The 25,948-nt window shown below is 35.7% G+C and overlaps 1 long non-coding RNA gene across 4 annotated transcripts; it reads right to left on the reverse strand.

Moving 5' to 3' along the window:
- Positions 1-558: 558 nt before the first annotated feature.
- On the reverse strand, positions 559-1,877 carry LOC149202695 (uncharacterized). Of its 4 annotated transcripts, none has more exons than XR_016253563.1 (4): positions 1,502-1,857; positions 1,059-1,129; positions 761-893; positions 559-656 (listed from the first exon to the last, which is right to left on the reverse strand). It is a non-coding gene; the product is annotated as an uncharacterized LOC149202695 (long non-coding RNA). The 4 variants fall into 4 exon arrangements; XR_016253560.1 differs by having other exon boundaries at positions 1,078-1,129; positions 1,502-1,842; XR_016253561.1 differs by having other exon boundaries at positions 570-656; positions 735-893; positions 1,078-1,129; positions 1,502-1,877.
- Positions 1,878-25,948: the final 24,071 nt, after the last annotated feature.

Raw genomic sequence — 25,948 nt, forward strand, 5'->3', positions numbered from 1 at the left:
CCTATTGGGTTAGGCGACATAACCAGTGCCAATGGGTTTACGCAGGGTACCAACCGTGAAATGAAGGGAAGAGCCCAGGGATTTCCCTGTGAGATTTTCCCTGGGAACAAAAATAATTGCATTTCACAGCTGGCTACAGTTAGGGGCTTAATTAGGATTTATGATTCTGGACACTTAGACATTGGACTTCAGTCCGGATTCTGGTTAATTTAAATAATTTGCTATTATATGACTTTCGTAAGATCGATTTTGTTTTCTTTTTTAACTTTGCAGACCGGTGGTTTAGGATATTAAATTTTCAAGTATAAGGTCGACCTTTGGCTTGTCCTTTACACAGGTGTGCCCCCAAAATCCATCCGTATTTGGGGGTATGGTGGTGTCGTTAAATCATATTAACTTTTCAAAACAATCGAACTATCATTTTAAAAGTTAATTTTTCCTTCTCTCAGAGATTCAGCATAACAAAGGAGTCTATAATTTTTTTAATTTCAACAAGAAGTTAATAATAAAACCAAAATAAGTACTTCTTATCCTATATCTGAGCGGAAAATGATAATCTAAAATTTTACCATAAACAGAAGGCTCTGGCACAGCACCCATTGCGACGTAATCAAAATTCCCCTATAACTTCGATTTTCTCACTCTCTAACATGTCCCTGAAATCATAACCTGTAAAATTAGCTAACATAACCAAGCGTGTCGGTTCAAAAATTTGCATCAAAAAGTCCACATACGAGAAGTAGTGAATGGCCACTGGCACCTATAAAAACAATAATACTGGCGAAGTATCGTGAGCTGAATCCGTTCCGAGTGATTTCTAAGCTGTTCCAAGCAAAATGCCTCAATCGCTGAGTCAATTGGCCTATAAAGCGCCAAACACAACAAAGAAAACACTGCACATGGAAAGGGACAAGAACTGCCAATCAGTTTGAATGCTTCGCTAAATAAAATTCAAGAAACCCAAATAACGATTCCATGAAAACAGCAATAAACAGGCAAAATTTGGTTGCCCGAGAGCATCAACTTCAGACGGGTTTGTTGTTAAAACCACTCGTGACATCAGAATTGAATCGTTACCCTCGTTGAGACGACATTCCATGTTCGATTCTAGTGATCACTCGAATGCAATCTGTCAATGTTTTAAAAGGTTCCTCTAAGTCCAGGATTGATAGAAACGACATATTTATTTGCCAAAACATATTTTGCAGATATTCCCTAATGGAAAATCATCAAGGGTTTCTCAATGCACAGGTTGCGGGTTCGAGACTGCTGGACTAAACGATCGAACTACAAACAAAATTAGACAGAATGTTCGTGTCATTAACGCTAGGAGGCATTCTCAATGCTATGATTTCTGTGAAACGCAGAAGATAAGCTTGAGCTGACATAATTTATAATAGGAAGAGGGGTAAAGAAACAGAGAGCTTAAGTGTGACGTTTGTATGTGAATCGGAATCGAAACTGGGTGTTTGAATTTGGCATAAACTGCATTTTGTGCTACCTTTCATGCAATGTTACTGGAGGTTAACACAGTCAGCGGACATGTTCGGTTCCTTCAAAATCAATATCCAGCTCCAATCCACTTCCATCTTTAGCAACCCTCGCCTCCTCCTCGTTTCTTTGATTCACCTTCGAAGAGATTTGTCTGAAATTGTCCCAAGTTTTGGCAGAAATAATTGGAGGAACAGTGTCCGGTGGAAACAATATTTAAATGGACCTCCTATGAGGTGTAGAGATCAAATGTCAACTAGTTTAGATGATACCTCGTGGCAGTTGATTGGTGAAAGAGATTTTTCTCCTTATTTTTTCTAAACTCTATGGAATTGTAAGACCTGATACGGTATCGTACATAAAGTATTTCAGAGTGGCTCTAATAGTGTAATACAATATCATATGTATATGAGATTTGATGGTTGAATTTTGAAGGGGATAAGGAAGAAGAACGAAATAATTTTAACTTCCTACAGAGAGTCTCGTCATCTGATTTTGTATTCAATTTTTGTACTGTACAACATGGTAATGAACCTTCTCAATTTTTCAAGAGTCCTTTCAATGAATAATTTATTTCAAGAGTTATTTGTCTATGAATAATTTATCTCAAAAGTTCGTATAACATGATAACGAACCTTCTCAATTTTTCAAGAGTTATTTTAATGAATAATTTATTTCTAAGAGTTATTTTTCAATGAATAATTTATCTTAAAAGTTTGTTTTAATATATTTACATAATTTTCTCTATTGTTTTTGAAAGTTTTACATTTTAAAATGAATTGTTTTTATTTTTTAGGAAGTATAAAGTATATACATTTTTTCTCCTTAAATTTTTTTTGTTTTTTCCAATGTTATGTTTCACAATAGAGTGGATGAAAGTTAGTTATTAGCAATAAGAAGTTTGGCTGTCCATGAGATATTGGCCCTATGTATCTTTTTTTATAATGATTACAAGTATGATTAAACTCTTCAATATAGTAATTTCTCTTTATCCCAAATACCCTTGTGGCACTTAATCATAGCAAAAGCTTTTATCTCTTTACTATTTGTGTGGCATATGTTCAAGTAAATGCCCATTTACTAAACCATTTGCCATTTTTTCACGTCCAAGTCTTCTTTCTTTTGCACAATATGTCATTGAAGAAAACCTTAGGTCATCTTCCCTCTTATATTTGCTCAATTATTTTTAAATATTTTATGAGACACTCCATAGCAATTGTGCATCCCCCATTTCACTTAGCAAGATATCATAAGGAACTAAACTTTTAATTTTGAACTTGTTTACTCAAGTGTTTCTGAATTTTCTCAATTTGCTTCCAATGTAAGTCAAATGTGTTGTTGGCCCACAGTTCATAACTATAAAGAACCATTAGAATCACTAAAAGCCCAAAAAGAGTTTGAGTTGTCTACCAATCTCATAGCTCTGCCTTTCTACACCTATTTTGAAAAGCATACAATGTTTTCCAACCTCCCAAAGTTCTTATCTTTCTGCAACCTTACCAGCTTAGATTTCTGTTGAAGTCAATTATGAAGTATTTGTAATCTACAACTTCTTCAAGAGTGTTGCTTTCAAAGCAGAACTTATATTGGCTATGTTTTATTTTTTAAAGAAAACCAACACTTTCGTCATGCTAATATTAACTTGCATCTTCACTCTTTTACAAAAATACACCAAAAAAAGAAAAAAGAAAAAGTATTCTTACCATATTGTGTAGAAATAAATAAATTTTTCATCTTACATGGTTTTATAAATTTAATTTTACATTTAGTTATGTTATAACTTTATAACTGACATTTTTATTAATTAATTTTTTTGTTTATGTTAATTAAAATTGAAAAACATATCGATCATTTTTCAATATAGTATAGCAATCATAAATAATTTAGTAAATATACTTTATATAGTAAAGTGATCATAAATAATTTTAAATTTTATATTATAAAAATATAGTTTTTAATGGTTAAACTCGTCTATAATAAAATTATTTAATAAATGATATAGGAATATCTTTAGTTACGACATTATTTTAGATTCATTCTAAGTTCACAAATAAAATAGATTATATATCTATGTTATTTGCATGGGGTGGAGTTATAACTATGAGCGAGTATTGGTTTGTTCTTTTGGGTTGACGATAGGTTTTTTCTTTTTATAGGAGTGAGATATTAATAATTTTAATTATTTTGAAGAGGAGTTCTAGAAGTTAGAAGTTTGTGTGGTAGTTAGGGTTTTGTTTTTAGCCATTTAATATTTGTTTTGCTTTGTTTATGTGGAATTTTGAAGATTGTTCAATAGTGAATTTTTGTGATTTCGCAAAAAAGTTTGTTCTTTTGCAGGTATGGCTACTAGTCTAGCTAGTTCTTCTTCAGTTTCGTACAACACTATGTTGAAATTTGGTTTTGGTCTCCCAGTGGTTTAATAAATTTCTTGCCTCAATGTTCCTGTGGTTGAGCAAACTTTCCGTTGTGAAAAATATTTTTCAAAGAATGGCTTGGTTTGCAGGTTTAATGGGTATTGGTTACGACTAGTAGATCTACTAAATGGATGTTTGAGACATGGAAGCCCTTTTTGATGGACAAGCTGAATATTTACCCTATGGCTCAGGGTTTCTTCATTGTGGTTTTTGGTAATACTGAGGACAAGAAGGCCATTTGTGGAGTTGGGTTGTGGTTTTGGGGAGTGCTGGCCTCTTTATGCAGCCATGGACTCCCACTTTGACCTGGTAACGACATCAATCTCCCCTGCCCCAGTTTGGGTAAGGCTTCTGAACCTTCCCTTACATTTTTATAATCATACATCTCTTTCCTACATTGGGAATGTGCTGGGAAAGTTTTATCGTCGTTGTCCTAAAATGGAAAAAAAAAATTACAAGACTACTTATGCCTGCATTTGTGTGGAGATGGACTTCGATAAGGGTTTTCCTACAAAGATTAATTTGATGATATTAAATTGTCATCATCATTCACTCTAAATGAGTAGGAATTATGAAGTTAAAAACATGAGGCTTTCTTCCCAATAAGGTCTAGATTGATACAAAGTTGTCATAATCATTTATTTCAAGTGAGTAGGAATTATCAAATTAATAACAATAATGTCTAATATTTAATGATGAAGGTCAAGGTGTCCAATTATTTTATAAATGGAGGAGGTTGTAGCAATCACTTTATTTTCCCATGTGTTCCATTACTATTATCCAAGATTTATTGAGCAATCATTTACAATATAGGATATTATCTAATTCTCAATATTATTCAAAAAATTCTTTTATTGAATCCTAAGTTCTTGGGTCCTATATCCATGTCGTGTCTCAAAGTGTTTTTAAGAATTAATAACGATCAAGAAAATATTAAGGTGGACTTGGCCTAATAGCCACATGGAGAATAAAGATAGAGGAATTGAATTAGCATCAAGAAATAAAATCAATTTGGAGGTTGTGAAGTGGTTTTCAACCATATTAAGACAGCCTAAATTGTTTTGTTCTAATAAAGAACAACTAAACCAATTGAACTTCTTCATTTTGCAATAGAATGTGTTGCTTGTGATTGTAAATTGAGTTTAGCTTGGGTGTTCAAGAGGAATTATTGTTATCTTCCCTACCCAAGTTGAGTTCCCATAAATGGTTTTGAACCCTATTGTAATTGACCTTGTTCCTTGAAGATTCTAAAATTTAGCTTAAGTACAATCCTCAAAATGAAGAGAAAATGTTTAGAAGTTTTCTCTTTGTAGAAATTAAAGTGTAGACTCTAAACTTCTCATGAAATTTTCTAAATCACATGACCAAAAGCTACTCTACTGATCTGTGGAAGTAAATTCACGATCGAGAACACAAATCATTAACATGCATTAAGATTTAACTCACATACACTGTTATGAAACCAGCTCACAAAAAGATAGAAAAGATAGATCAACAACTTAGAAATCAGCCTCTTCGAGGGGGCGACCTCCTTTTCATTACACAAATGAACAATTCTTTGATGATACAAATGACAAGACCTCATTTCTATATATAGGATTCTAAGGGGTCCCAATACAATCAGAGCCTACATAACAATAATATTGTAGGGGCACAACAATAACAATAGTGGGCTTCTATGGGGCATAATAATAACAACATGGGGACTATATGGGCACAATAATACAATAAGGGGGTTGCACTAATAACAATAAGGGGTTACACTAGTAGTATAGGGACCTAACATGCCCCTCCTTCAAAAAGTGTTGTCCTCAACGCTTGAGTAGTTCTGGATGCTTCTGTATAAAATTCTCATCCTCCCATGTGGAATCTTCAACGGTAAGTTCTTCCACTTGATGAGATACTCTGAAATTGATCGATTTCGTAGCTATCGATTTCTTGTTTTTGTGACTACTTCAGGTTCCAATATGATTTTTCCTTCCTCGTCAAGTTTTGGAAATATTGTTTGAACTAGGATCTTCTCACCTATAACCTTCTTTAAGCATGAAACATGGAAAACTAGGTGCACTCGAGAAGATGCAGGAAGCTCCAATTTGTATGCCATAGTAACAATCTTTTGTAACACCTTGTACGGACCATAATACCTTGGTGATAATTTATTATCCTTCGTAGCTTGCTTGAGGGACATTTTTTTGTATGGTTGTAGTCGTAGAAATACCCAATCACCTACATCAAAACTTATTTCGCTGCGATTTTGATATGCATGTTGTTTCATTCTATTCTGCACCAAAGTGAGGTTATCCTTTAAGAGTTTGAGAACTTGTTTTTTATGCTCGATGTGATCTTCCACTGCTTGACCCTTATAATTTTCTTTTAAAGATGATGTGATGGACGGTGGATGATAAGATGAGCTATGAGCTAACTGAGTACCCAAATATTCCACCTCTTGTACTCCAAAGAAACATTTGAAGCTTTTTGCATATAATTGTTTCTCCTCCAATAGTTTGAGCACCTTGTCAACGTGTTGAACATGATACTTCCAAGACTTGTTGTAGATTAGTATATCATCAAAAAATACTAACAAAAATTTTCTAATGAAGGGTTTGAAAATGGAATTCATCAAACCTTGAAATGTAGAAGGTGCATTGGTAAGGCCAAAAGGCATGACCAAAAATTTATAATGACCCTCATGAGTTCTAAATGTTGTTTTTGGAATGCCTTCAGTCTTCATTCTGATTTGATGATATCCTTAATGAAGATCCAACTTGGCGAAGTAAATTGCTCCATGTAATTCATCTAATAATTCATCAATGATAGGAATGGGAAATTTATCTTTAATAGTAAGCTTGTTGAGCTCCCTATAATCCGGACACATGCGCCATGATCCATCCTTCTTGTGTACCAATACCATTGGAGTAGAGAAAGAACTTTGACTAGGTTGAATTATACCAACCTCTAGCATTTCTGCAACCATACGTTCAATTTCACTCTTTTGGGCATATGGATATCTGTAAGGCCTTATGTTTGGGGGAACACTTCCTGGAATCAAATGAATAACATGATCATAATCACAAATAGGTAGGAGGCCTTTGGGAGTCTCAAATACCTTGGAATAATTGTCCAAAACATTTTGGAGATCTGTTGAAATAGATGATTTCGATGTGGGAACCTCTAGTGAACATAATTGTGCAATTACACCCCGTTGTTCTTTCTTTAGAAGCTTTGTCATGCTGTTAGAGCTGATTATCTTTCTTGGTTTCCCTTCGATACCCCTTAATTCAACTTCCTTTCCTTCCCAAAAAAATTCAAGAAAAGTTCTTGAAAATTAAAAGCTATCGTACCCAAAGATTGTAGCCATTGGACTCCTAGTACAACATCTACACCAACCATTGGAATGGAAAGCATTGGACTATTCAAGACATATTCTCCCATGGATAGCTTGATATTATGGCACTTTCCAGAGCAATTTATGGTTCCTCCATTTGCAACCATTACTTGACACTCTAGTGTTGGATATAGGAAGCAATTCAATTCCTTGGCTATTTTACAATGAATAAAATTATGGGTACTACCCGAATCAATCAACATTATTACCTTTTTCTTCTTGATATGCCCTTATATCTTGAGAGTTTGAGGAGTGGTAATTCTTGTCAATGCATTACAATATATGGTCATATTCATTTCTTCTTTCTTTGGGATTGGTTCCTAGTGTATATCCTCTTCTTTTGACATTTCTTGTTCCTTTTCTTGCTCCTCTTCCGCACCTATGTAAATGAATTTATTCTCAGCACACTTAAGACCTTTAGTGTGTTTTCTATCACAATTGTAACAAAGCCTTTTTTCTTTTTTTTCTTCCAATTGTTGTGGTGTCAACCTTGTAGGTGGTGAAAGGCTAGGAGAAACAACACTTCCATCTTTATAGTTGTGAGTGGTAGGCTTCCTTGTTGCCATAATTTTGCTTTCCAACCTGAATGCCTTCTCCAATGAATCAAGTTCTCAAAGGTGAACCTCATGTTGGATGTTATCCTTTAAAGTCCCTATGAACACATCAATTCTATGCTCCTCTGGAATATCTTTTACCCTTATATTTAATTTTTGGAAGTCCTCAATATGCTCCATCATTGAACCCTTTTGTTTGAGATTTATCAATTGGCTAAAAAAGGTGTTTCTCTTTGTATCCTCATAATGTGCTATCATTTCCTCCGTGAAAATTGACCAGGTGAAAAGTGGTTTACGAGAACAAATCCCTTTATACCATAAAAATTGATTCGGTTCTAAATATAAAGATGCAATACATACCTTTTGTAATAGTTGCACATCATGTAGATCAAAATATTTCTCCATCTGTAGTATCCATGTTATGGGATCCTTGCCATCAAACTTCCTCATATCAATCTTTGGAATATGGTGGGTCTTCAATCCAATGTTATATTCTATGAAATCATGATTAACATTTATTTTTTTTCTCGTAATGAGTTTCCTCTACTACCTTTTCGTCATTAGGAGGCCTTTCTTGTAGCAGTTTTGTCCCACCTTCCTTCAAACCTTCCATGTCTTTCTTCAAATCTTCCATGCCTTTCTTCAAATCTGCTTCCATGGCACATATAGAACTTTTTATCTTAGCTTCGATCGCATTCTTCAAATCATCCATCCAATTTTTCTTACTAGGTGTTTCTATTTTCTTGATTCGAGTCATTCTTTTTCTTGCTTTTAGCACCTCGATCTTGAATCTATTGTATCTTTTAAATTTCAAATCTCCAAGGTCTGAAATTGTGACCTCTAGTAGCCCTCTACATCCTCTTTCAAATGCCACCAATCTAATCAAAATTGGATTCTCCAAGAAAGGGTTATGCCCAATCTCTCAAGATGACCTGATTATATACTTTTTCAGTAGAGATAAATTGTACGAAGTGCCAGGTGTCACTATTTTGATCTTCAAACCTAAAAACAATAAACAGAAAATTACTTCGTCCTCTTTCTATGACTTCTTACGAAATTTCAATCTGATGCTCAAAGAGAAAGTTATGACGATTTTCCCAATGTCGCTTGTTTGGGATGTATTTCGAGAGCCTGCAAAAATCCTAAATGTCTTGGACAGTATCTCCGAAAATATAGCAAAAGAAGATCTGAAATTCAGGCCTGAGCTTCATCAAGGTTTCGGCTCAAATGGGTTTTAATTTCAAAGTCGAAACCTTCGTAGAAAAAAAATTATAGAGAAAATTCTAGGATGGCCTGTTTTAGATGGAATTTTGGAGCTTGCAAAAACCCTAACTTCCTCAAATCATAACTCTGAAAATATTGCGAGACAAGATCCGAAATTTAGACCCGAGGTTCAAAACGATTTCGGCTCAAATGGGCTTTTTTTAGCTTCTAAAACTTCGTAGCAAAAAAGTTATAGTGAAAATTCCACGATGACCTGTTTGGAGCAGCGAAACTCTAGAATCCAAACCTCTGATACCAAATGTTATGAAACTAGCTCACAAAAAGATAGAACAGATAGATCAACGACTTAGAAATCAGCGTCTTCGAGGGGGAAACCTCCTTTGCATTACACAAATGAACAATTATTGGATGATACAAATGACAATACCTTCTTTCTATATATAGGAGTCTAAGGGGTCCCAATACAATCAGAGCCTACATAACAATAAAATTGTAGGGGCACAACAATAACAATAGTGGGCTTCTATGGGGCATAATAATAACAACATGGGGACTATATTGGCATAATGATACAATAATGGGGTTGCACTAATAACAATAAGGGGTTACACTAGTAGTATAGGGACCTAACATACACAAAGATTTATCTAGGGGAAATCAACAGCTCAAAACCCCTTGATATTTGTATTGCATTAATCAAAGAATCTGGATGAATACAATATGTTATGCTTAAGCTCGAGCTTAACTTGCATTTGTATCTTCTATCATTTTCCTAACTGACTGACCTTGGCCAATACTTAGCCAAATTTTCGAACCTCCAAGCTCCTATTTCCTTGCATTGTTCCTCAAGGAATTAGCCCCCTATTATTTAGGAAATTCCTCAATTTGGATTGCGCAATTCCTATAGGTCCTTCTCTGACTGCATGCATGACTTGTACAACTTGGAATAGTTTACAACTGATACATTGCCCTTGAACTCCAATCTCAACTGGGTAACTTAAATTCTCTGCATGCATCAATTATTTTGGGTTGATTGATTAGTTAACTGGATGATCACTCAGTGTGAAAAAAGTTACACACCCTTAACTTGACTTCCACTAGTTCTACTAATAGTGAGAACTAGTTACACTGACAATAACTCAAATTAACGGAAATAGATTGCTACAAAATAGCAATCAATCATGTATAACTAAACTCAAGTGTCTCCAACTCGAATTTATTGAGTTAACTGAGTGACAAGAGCCATGTCACCTTAGTTAATTACGTCCAAATATTATACTGAAATTGAAATTCGAATTTCACCTAATTTAATAAAGGGAAAAATAAATTAGGACTTTCTTGTTGTATTTTCAACACTCTTAACAATGTAACCTAGAAGGGGTTATCTTTTGCCCCAACAAATAAAGGGATATTCAATTTGTCTGGGATCTAGGGGTTTCTTGAAATAACCACGACAAATATTTAGCTCTATGGCAAGGTTTGGATTTGGCTCTCTCCAAGGGAAATTGTCACCTAATGGTTTTTGGTGATTCAATGATTATTATTTAGCGAGCCAGTAAAGTAAAAGGGAACTTTGAGCAGATCTTAGACCCTATTCTGCATCGAATCAAGCTCATGTTGATAAAATTTGATTTGATTGAACTCTTCCATGTCAAGAGAAACCTCAACGCGGTGGCAAATTTTCTAGTCAATCAAGGAGTCTTATTAGAACAAGGAGTTTTGAAGGTTGATGATGGAGATCTTATCAATAAATAAATTCCACGAGTAGTATAATTAGAACCATATTGATTTAGTTATTAATTGAAATTAATTATAGGATAATGCGATGGGTCTCGTCATTTCTCCTTGTCAAGGGTTATTTCAAAATTACGTTATATGATATAACTCCCTCTGTGTTGTAGCGATCGCTTCTTTACATGGAGGGACAAGTCCATGCGACCACTTGGATGGTATTCATCATGTTTCATCGTCTAGAGGACATATGAAGGAGAGTCTTATAGGTTAATAAATCTATTAGAATGTGTGAATCATGTGTTCCTCCATCTAAGAAGCAAAATACATGCATGAGATCCATGTCTAATGGATTTTGCCCCAGAAAAGAACATTTCCACAATGGTTTCAAATTTCCTTGATTGATTAGTGCATGCGGTTCAATGCAGAATTAATGGCGGAATCAAAGGTATCAAACCAAGGAGAATTGGCTCAAAGGATTACATATAGTGCTAGAGCGAATTTGATAGCTCGTACTTGATAGTTAGTTGCATAATTCGTGAGAATTGACAACAGGACTGGAGTGGGATTAATTTCATGGAGTGAGGTTCCAGTGCAGGAGAGGAAGATATTAGTATTATCTTAGTGTAAATGGTAAGTGTTATGGATTTTGTCATCTCTTTGGTTTCAAAACATGCAGAGATGATATTGTCTGAGTCATAGGCTCACTTTGACCTTTTGAACCAGAAAATGGGCATATTGGAAGTTAAAATGGATAGATTGCAACTCGCAACAGAAATGATGAGCTTTTGTGTGGATAATTTGATCTTGGCAACGGAGGGCAGTGCAGTGAAGGCTCGCAACAACGCATCCGAGGATTCCTTGCCGCAACGAAAAGTGAACTCAGCATTGCAAGAGATGGCATCAAGACTAATATAGGTTGAGCCTCCCCCTCCTTCACAGCCTAAGCCAAAAGCAAATGTAGATCGAGTCAATATTCTTATTGGGGAAATGTGGTGGGACAATTATCTCTTAGTTATTTTTGTCATGTTATGCAAATATATAGTGATTGTTTTTTGGAGGTTGTATGAAGAAAGTCAGTTCATAATAGTTGTATGTAGATAGGGTGTTAACTGTGTCAATCCTTTTTGGAGATTTTGGACATTTGCAGAAGAAATTTCGGTTTAGATTGTACAAGTTTCTGGCCTTCAAACTAGAATATTTTAATGCAATTTATAATAGTTTCTTAAAAAAAATCAATTTAACTTAGAAGAATTTTTTTTGAAAAACCTATAAATAATTATATGTTCTATAAAAAAAAATGTTTTTTATAAGCTTGGCATGACTACATCTTCAACATGTCCAATATATCACCCCGATCGGGGCGGGGAATTGAACAGGTGACTTCACATCAAGGAGTGCCTTAACAGAGCACCCGATCACCATCTATCCAAGACCCCGTGGACATATGTTTTATAAATTTAAGTTTATAAACCCTCCACAATTTAAGTTTGGAAATGCTACTATTAGCAATGGTGTCTCTTGAATAAGAGGTGAATAAGAGATAGATTTATAAGTGGACTTGTATATATAAACATGAATTAGAAAATTAATTGCTTATCCAATAAAGAATTTTGAATTTTGAAACTTTATTTTTTTAATGCTCAATTATATTAATAATTAATTATAATAATGTATGCAAAATTATATTATTAAAATCCCTGATCGAGGTGTGAAATAATTGGAGGCCCGCTTGGGTTTGATTGATATGATAAAGCATTTATTGGTTTGGGACAATGGGTGGTATCCCTCACGCCCTCACACACCTATTCGCTGTGATAACATGAAGCGTTGCAGATCATGGCAGATCCATGACGTGGTTGGTAACCCTCGCCGCCTACAGGTGGTGGGAGTGGAGGTGGAGTTAAGACCATTTGTCTGGCATATAAAGTCAAGTCCTCAGCTTCTTAGTGATCCAAAAATGGATCCTGGATAAACCTCTAAGTCTAAAAGACTTCATGCAAGAGGTGAAAGGTGCTAAATGGCACACATCCTTTGTAAATCAGAGGAAAATGAAAGTCGCAGGCTGCTCTAAGAAATGGTCTCATTGCAGGGATCCCTCCATTCTGAATCCAACGCAACTTAAATGGGCGAAAACGGATTTCAGATGGGAAAGCTATCATAAAATGAAGCTGCCCTTTTTCAAAGGAAAAAGAGGCAAAATCCCTTGATAATGGGTCCAAAAAACCCTCTAAGTCTTCCAAATCTCCCAAAAGGGCAAGACCACCGAAAAAGGAGAAGTTATGGAGAAGGCAGATAACACTATCGGAGGTTGAAAACATGAAGAAAACCATAAAAACAAGGCTATTGGAGGCTTTAACAGTGTATGCACAGGGGCCGTCGGATCTGGCCAATCAACAGTCCAGATCTGATCGGCAATCGCAATCGGCGGTGGCAGTCGAAGGCATAAAGTGCGATGGGCCGATGCGATACCGCAATCGTCAATATCGACGGATCGCAATCGGCAAACACAATGCAGAGGGGCTTACACACACACACACACATGTGTGTGTGTGTGTGTATGCGCGATGTGATGGTGCGGTCGCCGAAATTGGTAGATCGCAATCGGAGCATTACAGAGGCGGGGCCGATATGTTATAAGTTATATGTCCGATGCGACTAGTCGAACCCGACGGCAATATAAACCGGATTCAATATATTTTGAAATCCGTTAAACACCATTTTTCAATGTATTTTCGCAATTTCGCTTATCAAACAAAATGCGAAGGATGGAGGCCAACTGCGATATGCGATAGTGATTCCTAAGCAGACTTGATAGGGATATAAAGCATAGTTATGAATATTTCAAGTCCGGATGGACAGTGCTTTGCGAACTTTCCCGTGTATAGCAGCGCTTTTCTTTGTAAACACAGAGCGACCGTTTCAGGTGGATTCAAAGTGCGAGTGGATTCCTTTCGTTATGGAATAGGTGGCATTCATCCCCGAGGGTGTTTAGCAATGATGCTAACGCTCAAAGAAGGGATTCGAGCAGACATGGCCGAAAGTGGCAGAGCCCGAAAGGGAGAACCAACAGGCAGTGCATTTTGGCTTTTAAGCCATGAATGCCAAAGAAAGAGGGTTGTTGGGTTGTTGAACAGTGGCCAAGTTGCTACTGAGTTATTGTTGGTGGCCAAGTTGTTGTTTGTTGCTAAATGCTGAAAGTAATAGTAGCAGAGAAGCGAAAAGCAGCTGAGGGAGCCTTTGGGGTCACTTGAAGTTCAAGTGAAAAGCCAAAGAGCATGAAGGTTGCAAAAGGCAGAAAGAATCTAGAGTCGAAGAGCCAAAGAGCCAGAGTCAGAGCAAAGAGCTCAAACCGGAGCGAAAGAGCAAGAGTCAGAGCCAAGAGCCAGAACCAAGAGCCAAAGAGCCAGATCCAAGAGCCAAGAGCCAAGACCCTGAGCTTCAAGAACCAGAGGAGATTAAATGGTGTCTGAACCCACTGTTTTTGTAAAAAATAGCAGGAGTTGGGCCAAGGGCTTGTAAAAAAGACTTACACCATAATCCCAGAGAGCCTAGTCGAGTTGACTAGAGCTCACGGAGATGTAGACCAAGAGTTGTGGGTGAACTCCTAATTAATTTGTTGTCTTATGTGTTTGTTTTTACTGCTGCATTATTCACTGTTATATGCATTTATATATCAGTTTAAGCACATTCACATATCAGCACAAACAGCAGAGTCTAAAACATATAATCAGTTTAAAACAATTATCAGCATACACTATATTATCAAGCATTTCTTAATTCCGCATTGGTTAATCAAATAGACTTGGGAATATTCAAGCTTTGGAAGTGGGAGAGGTTCTTGTAAGCTAGACAAGAAGCTTAAGAGCCCCATTTTCAGATCAGGTGGTATTAGAGCTTAAGATTGATTAACCCCACCTTTAAGAAGGTTATATTAGAATGCTTGATTGATAGGGCAAAGATTGCTTGTCTGAAAGGTGTTTGAACAACAAGAGGCTGATTTTATGCTTGTTTGTAGACTAACTTTTTGTTGAGTTTGCAGAAGTAAAGGGGAAGCTATTGATAGCTCAGTCCAGGAAGGACAAGAAGGAAGAAGAGCTGAAGGCATTCTTCTATCCCAAGGACCTCAAGGCAATCCAAAGCATAAGAGGTTGCTTAAATAAGCTCTTTATTTATCTTGTTGAAGTTTTTTTTTTGTTCATTGGCATAATGACAACTTCTACAAGTGGGTCCTCAAATTCTGCTTGCTTCACAAGATTCCTTGATGAAGACATGAAGCAAGAATTGTCCACCATGATGGATATGGTGAGAGAAATGTATGAGGATGGAAGGAATAGTAGCATGCTTAGAAAGCAGCTGAATTCCATGAAGGAAGAGAAGCAGTTGCTTGCTGACAGATTGTAGGAAATGGAGAGGCAACTTCATATTGCAAATATGAACATGAAGAGGATGCATGAGTTGGAAACACAACTCTTTGTTGCCCAAGAAGCCTTAGTCAAGTACCAACTTGAAGAAGAGGTAAGCCATTCCAGTTTTTCTTCAAATTCTTCTGAGAATGCTTGTATTGGTTCTTTTGAGAAACATACTAAAGGCATAGGTTCCAAGCTAATTTCCAAGATGGGCTATGAAGGAAAGGGCTTGGGAAAGCATGCACAAGGTATTGTTGAACCAATAATGGTTAAGGAAAGGCCTAAATATTTGGGTCTTGGCTATGGACGGTCTTATGGAGAGAATTCCAAAGCTGCAATGAAAGCCACTAAAACAGTCCTAAGAAGGAGTTTCATTTCATGTCCTCTACCTCAGAAGTGTGAAGGTTGTATCCAAGAGGAATACAATAGCTTGAAACATCAATTGTAGGATGCAGGTGTTCATAAGCAGACACTTGAACCAGAGAGTTGGGGAGACTCTAACAGCCTTGAAGAGTTTGATGGTGTTCCAAAGGGAGCCACTTCTTCATTTGCTTCACCTCCTCATGAAGGCAATAAAGGTGAAAGAGGCAGGTATAAATTTGGTTCTAAACATATTCCTTTTGATTTTGCAAAGCATGATGAATTTCCACATAAGTATGAGGAAAGAGTTGCATGTTCCTTTTGTGGTTTGGATAACCATGATGTTTCTAGATGTTGGAAGAGAATGGCCACATACAGGAAGTAGAAGAAGGAAAAGAAGCAAGAAGCCAAAGGTCCATTGGACAAGGCAAATCATGCTATCAAGAGGATGCACATGCAGTGCACTTACTGCCATAAGCAAGGACATCTTGCTGCAAAATGTTGGACACTAAATCCAACAATGCTTCCACCAAAGCTGAAGAAAGTGGAAAGAGAAGATGGCAGAAATGGAAGTGAAGATTCCATGAATGATGTGTCTCAAAATGATTCACATGTTGATGCTGATGTGCAGGCAAGGGTAGTACCTTTGAAAGGGATTGGTAAGGAATAGTTAGAGTTCTTATTCGATTAAGATTGCATGTCTATTGATGCATCTACATTATATTTCATTTCAGCTTCGAAAATACAGTATGCTTAAGCGAAAGTTGAAGGATGAAATGCATGCATAAGTTTGATATGCATGAACACAGGGATGTTGATGATTTCTTTGTTTGTTGGACATGTATGTGTAATTAACTTGCAGGGTTGATTGCTTTGACATGCGCGTGATGCCATGTTGACTTGAAAGAAGTTAACTTGGTCTCCAAATGGAGATAATGATGAAGTGTTTCATCTTAAGAAAAAGAGTCCTAATGGTCTTTGCCTACATGCTTGACTTAAGGGTCATCTGTTTAAAGGCATGTTTTGTGGCCTTGTTGTCTAGTCCATCATTTGTATGCAGATGTAAGACACGGAGGTGTTCACAAGATGTGAAAATCTGTTTCTTTTCTTGAAGCAGGAGTTAGTCCATCCAGTTGTTGTCTATATGCCTGTTGTTGTTAACAATTGTTGTTGGCAGCTTGTCAAACCGGTACAAATGAAAGTTTTGTGGAGCAGATGTACTTCACATTTGTTGAGCCACCTTGAATCAATGATCAAGGCAAAGAAGCTCAAACTACCTTCTATGACCATTTCAGTAGAAGTTCTACAGAAAGGCAATTAGGAAGACAGTTCTTCTCAGGAAGACCAACCCATCCAGAAAAGGGGAGTGGTCAGAAACTTTGGTTCAGAGGCACTATGCAAAGGCAAGTGTAGGGAGGCTGAAAGAAGAGGGTGAATCACTCTCATTTACTGTTCAGATCAGTATATCAGTCTTTTGGAGACCAAAAGTTCTTTTAGTGGGAAGGCGTGATCCAAAAATGGATCCTAGATAAACCTCTAAGTCTAAAAGACTTCATGCAAGAGGTGAAAGGTGCCAAATGGCACACATCCTTTTTAAATTAGAGGAAAATGAAAGTCGCAGGCTGCTCTCAGAAATGGTCTCATTGCAAGGATCCCTCCATTCTGAATCCAACACAACTTAAATGGGCAAAAACGGATTTCAGATGGGAAAGCTATCATAAAATGAAGCTGCCCTTTTTCAAAGGAAAAAGAGGCAAATCCCTTGATAATGGGTCAAAAAAACCCTCTAAGTCTTCCAAATCTCCCAAAAGAGCAAGACCATCGAAAAATGAGAAGTTATGGAGAAGGCAGATAACACTATCAGAGGCTGACAACTTGAAGAAAACCATAAAAACAAGGTTGTCGGAGGCTTTAACAGTGTATGCACAGGGGTCGTCGGATCTGGCCGATCAACGGTCTAGATCCGATCGGCAATCACAATCGGTGGTGGCAGTCGGAGGCATAAAGTGCGATGGGCCGATGCGATACCGCGAACGCCGATATCAACGGATAGCAATCGATGAACACAACGTAGAGGGGCTTCCACACACACACACACATATACGCGCGATGCGATGGTGCGGTTGCCGAAATCGGCGGATCGCAATTGGAGGATTACAGAGGCGGGGCCGGTATGTTATAAGTTATATGTCCGATGCGACTGGCTGGACTTGACGGCAATATAAACCGGATTCAATATATTTTGAAATCTGTTAAACACCATTTTTCAATGTATTTTCGCAGTTTCGCTTATAAAATGAAATGCGAAGGATGGAGGCCAACTGCGATATGCGATAGCGATTCCTAAGCAGACCTGATAGGGATATAAAGCATAGTTATGAATATTTCAAGTCCGGATGGACAGTGCTTTGCAGACTTTCCCATGTATAGCAGCGTTTTTTTGTGTAAACACAGAGCGACTGTTTCAGGTGGATTCAAAGCGCCGGTGGCTTCCTTCCGTTATGGAATAGGTGGCATTCATCCCCGAGGGCATTTAGCAATGATTGCTAACGCTCAAAGAAGGGATTCGAGCAGACATGGCCGGAAGTGGCAGAGCCCGAAAGGGAGAACCAACAGGCAATGCGTTTTGGCTTTTAAGCCATGAATGCCAAAGAAAGAGGGCTGTTGGGTTGTTGAACGGTGGCCAAGTTGCAGCTGAGTTATTGTTGGTGGCCAAGTTGTTGTTTGTTGCTAAATGCTTAAAGTAATAGCAGCAAAGAAGCGAAAAGCACCTGAGAGAGCCTTTGGGGTCACTTTGAAGTTCAAGTAAAAACCCAGAGAGCGTGAAGGTTGCAGAATGCAGAAAGAACCCAGAGTCGAAGAGCCAAAGAGCCAGAGCTAGAGCCAAGAGCCAGAGTCAGAGCCAAGAGCCCGAACCAGAGCCAAAGAGCCAGAGTTAGAGCCAAGAGCCAGAACCAAGAGCCAAAGAGCCAGAGCCAAGAGCCAAGAGCCAAGAGCTAGAGCTTCAAGAGCCAGAGGGGATTAAATGGTGTCTGAACCCACTGTTTTTGTACAAAATAGCAGGAGTTGGGCCAAGAGCTTGTAAAAAAGACTTACACCATAATCCCAGAGAGCCTAGTTGAGTTGACTAGAGCTCACGGAGATGTAGCCCAAGAGTTGTGGGTGAACTCCTAATTAATTTGCTGTCTTATGTGTTTGTTTTTACTGCTGCATTATTCACTGTTATATGCATTTATATATCAGTTTAAGCACATTCACATATCAGCACAAACAACAGACTCTAAAACATATAATCAGTTTAAAACAATTATCAACATACACTATATTATCAAGCATTTCTTAATTCCGCATTGGTTAATCAAATAGACTTGGGAATATTCAAGCTTTGGAAGTGGGAGAGGTTCTTGTAAGCTAGACAAGAAGCCTAAGAGCCCCATTTTCAGATCACTTAGGGAGCCTAAGTTTGATGTTTACAAGTTTGCGGCGTCGAGAACGTGAGAGGTATACCCAGCTGTTGCCTGTCTCTGTTCGAGGTTGGCGTATAAAGTATGGTATGCTATAATGCTATCTATTTATCCTGGGTTGGGGGCTGCTACTCGTGATAAGCCTCACGTCTAGCGGGGAAAGGAAATACTGGTTAAGTTAACAGTTTTTGTGACTGGCAATATTGGCCTTCTTGACTATGTAATGTCGATTTCTATCTTTTTGACAACATCCTTTCTCGCATGGACATGTTTATTGGTTTTGTATTTTCCTCATGATGTTTCCTCTGCATGTTGGTAATTGGGTTCCCCGTTTTAACCTTAAATTGTCAAGGCAAACCTTGTGGAGAGTAAGGGTTCTAGTAAATAATTAGGGCTGAGTCTATAGACTCAGGGCTCAAGGGTGCATGGGGGACACCGTTTTTATTCTGGTGGTACCTCCCACTCCTAGAGGGTTACTGTTTATGTATGCTTGCTGGCTTGGGTGGTGGAATTCTGAAGGGACGCAGTGTCGTCCGATGTTTCATTTGTTTTTCTGGTCATACATTAAGTTAATGCTTGTCTTTCGGGTGGTTCTCTATATAAATAATATTTCAGGTTTGCCTATATTGTATCCACTTTCGGCCTCTGTACAGTGGGTTGGTTTACGAGCATGGGAAGGTGGGAGAAGGGTGAAGAAAGGGGGCCCAACCTTGGCAGATATGGTGAAGTCTTAGCCTCGTGGTGGAGCCTCGGGCCGAGGCGGAAGGGGCCGCAAACACCAAGAAGGCAAAGATAAATAAGTTGGTTCATCTTTTGATCGGACTGTGCAGTAGAGGGGTCAGAAAATGAACTCTAAGATTCTTCAGGGCACGGTTTAGTCATACTCTGAAAGGACCCCGACGCAGGTGAAACAATTGATCGTGACCTAGGAGGCAGAGTTGAATTTGAAAGTTGAGCTTGAACCGCCAGCCGAAGATTGGGGGGAGCTAATCATGGACCCTGGGTACACTCGCAGTCGTCTCACCTTGTTTAGATAGTCCGTCCATCTCTATTGGTTAATGAAATGCATAGTGGCCAAAGCAATGGCTGCAACCACCAACACAACAACGCAAAGTGAGCCCAAGCCGGGCATCCGAGACATTCAAAAAGAGCTTCAACTTATTCAACTTCAGTTGCAGAATTAGAACACTCTCCTGGGCCACATTGAGCAGCATATCCCATATTTACCGCAATCTGAATTTCCAAGATCAAGTGCTAAAGATCTTTCTCCTGTGGAATCGTCAAATGATTAGTAGGTCGAAGTTATGCCTGTTAATTTTGGCTTGATCTTGACTATATATGTTGGGTAGCATTTTATGTTTTCAGTGTTATGCTTACTAGTTGGTTTTCAGACTATCATCCTTATAAGGCTTGGTTAAATAGACTCAAACTATTTATGTTTTGGATGGCTTATACTGCGATTCGGTGTCCAACAGACCTGATTTCCCACTAGGCAGGTTGAGGCCACCGAACGACTTATATATTTGTAACCTGCCTGTTTATAGATGAATGAATGAAAGGTAATGCTAAGCTTTATATATATATATGTGAATGAAAGGTAATGCTAAGCTTAATATATATATATATATATATATATATATATATATATATATATATATATATATATATATATATATCTTATTCAATTAATTTTATAAAGTCAAGTACTAATACTATATATTAAGGTGTTTACGGGGTGTTGAGTGGATGGTGACAAGATGTTCTATTAAGGCACTATGTGGTGTAAAGGTCATCGGTTCGAAACTCCGTGGGAAAAATATCCAATCATTTTAAGAGCCGGTGTGGCCCAAGTTGGGTGCGATCCCCAGGGGATTTTAATGACTTAGATGCCCTTGAATCATGGTTACTCGAACCATAAGTGTGTCAATCATCCCAAGACACACACGTATACACACACACACATATTCTAACTTATAGAGGAAATCACTTTTTTCACTAGAATTCAACAATACAATTTCAAGCAGGAATGTGATTTTTGTTGTTTAAAATAATTTTTGAATGTATAAATAGATTCAACACCCTAAAAAACCATAAAACATTAAAATATTATAGATTAAACAACTTAAATTCTAATTTTTAAAGATCTCTTAAATATTAATTAAAATTAATAAAAAAAATACTCAAAAGAAAATATCATTTCAAATATATATATTCAAATTCAAAATCAATTTAAATAAAATCAAAAATTAATTTGAATGGTTGTTAATGTTGAATTACTTCGTATTCTATCGAAACATTATCCCATTACACGAGGAACTCTCGTCCAATAATCCCACAAAATGATTATAAACATTAAGGTTAGCGGTTAATGAATCAAACGTAAATAAAAGCACCTTCAAAAAATCATGCACACGATTACAACTCTAATATTTAATCCTCTCTTCTTCCTTTTTAAGTTTGAAGTGAGTATAAAATTATTTTAGGATATTTAAATAATTCTAAATATAATTTTAATGTTTTTTTATATTATATAAATAATTTAATTAATTAATTATATAAAAAATAAAATTAATAAATAAATATTTTAGTTTTTAATGAAAATTTTATAATATAATTTTAAGTGAAATTATATTTAATAAATAAATATTTTAGTTTTTTTATTAAAATTTTATAATATAATTTTAAGTGAAATTATTATTTTTTTATGTTTAAGTATTTTTAGATTATTCACGTTAAACATTTTGATTGTTAATGTTTCAACCATTTTGATTGTTGACATTTGAACTAGTAAGTGTGACTTATGAGGAGTTTTTTTTTTTAAGCTTGGTAGCACCACATCTTCATCATGTCCAACTTCTCACCAGGGTTTAGGGGATAGCACAAGATTTGAATCCATGACTTCTGGTTTGGTGAGACTTCATTTCCACGGCCATTGCCAATTGAGTTACTCCAAACGAACATGTCTTTTTTAAAATTCGAAATGAATATAAATTTTCAATATATTTTAAAATAGAAAATTATTTTAGGTTATTTAAATAATTTTAAATATAATTTTAATATTATTTATTTTATATAAATAATTTAATTAATTAATTATATAAAAAATCAATTCAATAAATAAATATTTTAGATTTTTGTAGAAATTTTGAATAATATGACACTTATTCACAGAGATTATCCCGATTATACACTATTGCGGAATACATGCATAATACATAACCTCCTCTACATTGATCATCAATTTAGCAGCATTAAAAACAATGAAACATCAATTGCATGCACACATTAACACAGTATGTAACTTGGGGAAAGCATACAGTTGAAAAGCCCACACTATCTGTATATTATAATGATTGAGAACATGTAACAATACATAGTACAATACTCCTCACAAGTACTCAGTACTATCTCCACCTGTTACACACAAACTAGCTCAGATCTGAATCAATCACAGGTTCAAATCTCCTCCACTGCTTGCCTGCTCCACTGCGCAATCCTGCATCAGAATAATGATGAATGGTTGAAGCAAACTCGTATTTCCTTGGTTGAACCACGCAATCCTCATTGGCATTACTCAATCCCACTGATTGTGCAAGATCTCATGCACAACTATAGTCACAACTGATAGCAATCTCAACCTCTAACACCTGTCTCCACTGAACTGTCCATGCACTGAGTTAATTGATGTATTCTTTAGTTTCTTTATGAGTTAATAATTAGTGAATTAATTTAACAATTAATTCACATCACTCATCACTATTGTATTTGCAGTTAAACTAAATACAACTAGTTCAACCAAGTCAAACTGAACACAACTCCATCAACTCCACAATCAACTCCACAAAAACTCAACCACTTGAGTTCTAATTGAAGTCCACCATGCAATAGCTCAACTGACTCACAAGAAAAGCATATTTCCTTCTGACAGCTGCATGTGCCACATCTGTAGCTCAAACTGAAGTGCTCCAAGAGGATAAGATAATGTTTATAGTCCAAATATTATTAAGAGCTAATAATATTCGATTGTTCTATTTTTAGCTTGGCAGTCTAAAAATAGACTCCGCCCATATGTCTAAAAATAGAAGTCCATCTATTTTTACCAACATGACCAATCATCTACAAATAGCATCCTGCAACTCATAGACCATGATCCATATGTCTAAAAATAGACTTTGCGCCAAAAATAGCCGGCGGGCCCACTTAGTGAAGGCGACTTCTTTCCACTAAGCTCCATCATCTTGTTGCATTCTCAACAATTTTTGACTAAAATTTTATAATATAATGGTACGTGAAATTATTATTTATTAGTTGAATTGAGGCTTTTGTGATCCATATCAAGTTTATGAGAAATTTTTCGAGGTAAGTCACATGATATTTCATTTGTCGACGCGTTTCGAACCAACCAATGTGGTTCATCGTCATGACAAGTTGAAGAATCAGATCTAGCTTAGCATATTAAATAGTTAGAGCAGAACATCCAACAACTATATTTCTTGACCAGGTAACGGCTATATTGTCTAACGGCTAAATTTGACCGGGAAACAGTTAGATGGATTGGATTAGGGGCAAAACCTATATTTAAATAAATAAGTTAATTCAGTTAGTTATATTCTAATTAAAATAAAAATAAAGGGACCATTTTATAAACTTATAGTTATAAATATATATTAAAATAAATAAATTATAAAATAAATTAATAGTTAATTATAAAAGTTATTACATATATAAATATTAGAGTAATTAATAGTTAGTTATAAAAGTTGTTAAATATATAAATATTAGAGTAATATAGTTAGTTATATTCTTACTAAAATACGAGTTAAAGGGACTATTTTATAAACTTATATTAAAAAAAAAATAAAAAAAATTTAATAGTTATTTATAAAAGTTATTAAATATGTAAGTATTAGAGTAACTTAAGGGTCAGAAAAAAATATTTTAATATTTAAAATTAATTAATAGTTTATTTAAGGGTTAAAAATAGCATCTTATCATAGATTAATTTCAAGATTATTTTTATTGTTAATTAAAATTATTAGAATAAACCTAATAGCATAAATTAAGTGCTACTAAAATACCTCAAATTATAACAACCACACCTTAAAGAACAAAGGCCACAGGATACGGGAAACAAGGGGAATTTACTTAAAAGACAACAAGATCAAGCTAAACCTAGGGAGGGGAAGAATGGAAGAAAACGACTAGGAAGAGAGGGCTGGGACCCAACAACTACTGATCTTCCAGCCATCCTCTCTATTGAGATTGATCGGCCTTTTTTCAATCTCAAGGGCTTCCCTAAATTTCTGGTGATGGAATTGCGAAACTTTAGCAATAACACTAGCCTCCTCGATACAGACATGATGATTGGTTTTCTCCACATGCTCTGCTAAAGCAGAAGACTTGGTTCTCCTATGCTTAAGGTCAACTGCGTGCTCACTAATCCTTTGAGCATTTTCAAGCATTTTTAGATTATTCACATTAGACATTTTGATTGTCTACGTTTTGAGTCAGCGACACTTGCTAGCTCGAGACGTCGACAATCAAAATGTCTAATATGAGTAATTTGGAAATGCTTCAACATAATTACTCTTCTCACAAAAACTTCTGATATTATTTTAAATATACTTTTAATGTATAAATAAATTTAGTATTCTGAAAATTCAATGAAATATATAAATATTGCAAATAGTATATTAAATTTGCAATTATAAAAATAAATAAATTTCAAATAAAATTAATAAAAAAAATATTTGTAAGAAAAAATAAAAAACATCTTATCGCTAATAAACTAATATATAAAAATAAAATTTCTAAAAAAGTTATAATTTCAAAAAATTAATTGTAATTATTACATCAAATAAATTATTTTATAAACATCACAAATAAGTGAATTATAACATATCTCTAAATACTTGAACTTAAACACCCTTAAAAAAAAAAAAAAAATATTCACTAAATCCATCCCAATCCTTTAACCACTTACTAAAAGATATATCATAAATTAAACAATTCTAAATTTAATTTAAAAACAATATCTCTATTCAATTTTTAAACATTAAAAATGTTCAAAATAAATTAAACCCCGACTCAAGCATGAATATGTTCAAAGTCAATAAAAACAAAGTCTTTCAATTTTTAAACATTAAAATGTTCAAAATAAATTAAACCCCACCCATTTTTAATAGACTAGAAGCATGAATATGTTTAAAGTCAATAAAAACCCATGAATCACGAAGTCCTTCGTTGATGGGTGCAAATAAGGAAGAAATAACATTATTTTTTTTGCGATTTAGTTGTTATTTTAAAAACATGGCATTTTCCCTTCAAAATCGTAAAGTAGGTTATGAAAATTGTTAGTGAGGTGTTCTCTACTTCTACTTTACAATGATAATGACAGTGATGTTATAATGTAATGGTTAATATTTTGAACAAATAAAATTATATAAAAAGTAAAATTAAATAAAAAGATTAATGTAATGTAAATATTTTAATTTAGTAAAATTAAAATTGAAAAAAATAAAAATGGAAATAACAAAATAAAAGTAATCGTATAATAATAATAATAATTGTCCGCATGGGGTAGCTCAAGTGGCAATGGTCGTGGAAATGAAGTCTCACCGAACCGGAGATCTTGGGTTCGATTCTTGTGCTACCCTCCCCGGAAATGGGGTGAATAACGGACATGTAAAAACTCAAAAATGAGAGGGTCCTACCGAAGCTTACAAAAAAAAAATAATAATAATAATAATAAAATGGTCCATGGTATTGAATCATTGTATTGAGAACTGATGGTATTCATGTGGAATATAGCATACTTAAAGGGGGAAACAAAATGAGCTTAGATCCATCTTAACTCTGGGTCTACCAAGTGTCGAGAGGGATCAAATCTTTTGATTTGCAAACATATTATAGAGTG

Source organism: Pinus tabuliformis, chromosome 2_1 (genome assembly GCF_031772625.1).
Source record: "Pinus tabuliformis cultivar Carrire ecotype Pingquan chromosome 2_1, CPIR1, whole genome shotgun sequence".
Classification (NCBI taxonomy): domain Eukaryota; kingdom Viridiplantae; phylum Streptophyta; class Pinopsida; order Pinales; family Pinaceae; genus Pinus; species Pinus tabuliformis.